The sequence below is a fragment of the Sapajus apella genome, unplaced genomic scaffold (assembly GCF_009761245.1).
Source record: "Sapajus apella isolate SASKATOON/1434 unplaced genomic scaffold, GSC_monkey_1.0 scaffold103, whole genome shotgun sequence".
NCBI classification, from domain to species: Eukaryota; Metazoa; Chordata; class Mammalia; order Primates; family Cebidae; genus Sapajus; species Sapajus apella.
The window spans coordinates 7,218,750-7,221,383 of NW_022437043.1; positions in this window are offsets into that span (position 1 = coordinate 7,218,750).

The following is a 2,634-nucleotide window of genomic DNA, read 5'->3' on the forward strand; positions in this document are numbered from 1 at the left end:
AAAAAGTCTGAAAGAGCACAAACAAACAATCCAAGGTCACATCTCAAGGAATTAGAGAAACAAGAACAAACCAAACCCAAAACCAACAGAAGAAAGGAAATAACCAAGATCAGAACAGAACTAAATGATATTGAAACAAACATAAAAAACACAAAAGGTAAGTGAAACAAAAAGCTGGTTCTTTGACAAAGATAAATAAAATTGATAGACCGTTAGCAAGATTGACCAAGAAAAGAAGAGACAAAATCCAAACAACCTCACTAAGAAATGAAACAGGAGATATTACAACTGACACCACTGAAATACAAATGATCATTCAAGGCTACTATGAACACCTTTATTATACACATAAACTAGAAAACCTAGAAGAGATGGATAAATCTCTGGAAAAAAAAAAAAACTCTCCTAGCTTAAAGCAGGAAAAATTAGATACCCTGAATAGACCAGTAACAAGCAGTGAGCTTAAAATGGTGATTTAAAAATTACCAACAAAAAGAAAAGTCCAGGATCAGACAGATTCACAGCAGAATTCTACCAGACATTTAAAGAAGAATTGGTACCAATCCTTTTCACAGTATTCCACAAGACAGAGAAAGAATTAACCCTCCCTAATTTATTCTATGAAGCCAGCATTACCTAAATACCAAAAGCAGGAAAGGACATAACCAAAAAAGTAAACTACAGACCAATATCCTCGATGAATATATATGCTAAAATCCTTAACAAAATACTGGCTAACCCAATCCAACAACATATCAAAAAGATAATCTACCATGATCAAGTGGGTTTCATACCAGGGATGCAGGGATGGTTTAAGATATGCAAGTCAATAAATGTGATACACCACATAAACAGAATTAAAAACAAAAATCACATGATCATCTCAATAGATCCAAAAAAAGCATTAGACAAAATTGAGCATCCTTTATGATTAAAACTCTCAGCACAACCGGCATACAAGGGGTACCTTAATGTAATAAAAGCCATCTATGACAAACACACAGCCAAGATAATACCGAATGGGGAAAAGTTGAAAGCATTCCCCCTGAGGACTGGAACAAGATGAGGATGCCCACTCTCAACACTCCTCTTGAGTGTAGTACTGGAAGTCCTAGCCAGAGCGATGAGACAAGAGAAAGAAGTAAAGGGTATCCAAATCAGTAAAGAGGAAGTCAAATTGTCACTGTTTTCTGACGATATGATTATTTACCTTGAAAACCCTAAGGACTACTCCAGAAAGCTCCTAGAACTGATAAAAGAATTCAGCAAAGTTTTTGGATACAAGATTAATGTACACAAATCAGTAGCTCTTCTATACACCAACAGCAACCAAGCAGAGAATCAAATCAAGAACTCAACCCCTTTTACAATAGCTGCAAAAAAATAAAATAAAATACTTGAGAATATACCTAGCAAAGGAGTCGAAAGACCTCTACAAGGAAACCACAAAACACTGCTGAAAGAAATCATAGATGACACAAACAAATGGAAACACATCCCATGCTCATGGATGGGTAGAATCAATATTGTGAAAATTACCATATTGCCAAAAAGCAATCTACAAATTCAATGTAATCCCCATCAGAATACCACCATCACTCTTCACAAAATTAGAGAAAAAAAGTCTAAAATTCATATGGAACTACAAAATAGCTCACATAAACAAAGCAAGACTAAGCAAAAAGAACAAATCTGGAGGCATCACACTACCTGATTTCAAACTATCCTGTAAGGCCATAGTCACCAAAACAGCATGGTACTGGTATAAAAATAGGCACATAGACCAATGGAACAAAATAGAGAACCCAGCAATAAACCCAAATGCTTACAGCTAACTGATCTTTGACAAACCAAACAAAAACATAAAGTGGGGAAAGGACACCCTTTTCAACAAATGGTGCTGGAATAATTGGCTAGCCACAGGTAGGAGAATGAAACTGGATCCTCATCTCTCACCTTATACAAAAATTAACTCAAGATGGATTAAGAACTTAAACCTAAGACCTGAAACTATAAAAATTCTAGAAGATAACATTGGAAAAACCCTTCTAGACATTGATTTAGGCAGAGATTTCATGACCAACAACCCAAAAGCAAATGCAATAAAAACGGAGATAAATAGCTGGGACCTAATTAAACTAAAGAGCTTTTACATGGCAAAAGGAACAGTCAGCAGAGTAAACAGAAAACCCACAGAGTGGGAGAAAATCTTTACAATCTATACATCTGACAAAGGACTAATATCCAGAATCTACAGTGAATTCAAACAAATCAGTAAAAAACAAAACAAAACAAAGCAAAAAACAATCCCATCAAAAAGTGGGCTAAGGACATGAATAGACAATTCTCAAAAGAAGATATACAAATGGTCAACAAGCATATGAAAAAATGCTCAACATCACTAATGATCAGAGAAATGCAAATCAAAAGCACAATGTGATACCACCTTACTCCTGCAAGAATGGCCATAATCAAAAAAATAAAAAGATAGTAGATGTTGGCATGGATGGGTGTGCATGCTGGCTATGTACTGTTGGTGTATATAGGTTTAAAAATATGAGATCTGTGAGTTTAAATGCAAGTACTCAGCACAATATCCTGAGTAATTGGAACTGTGTCTATTGTGCCTATTGC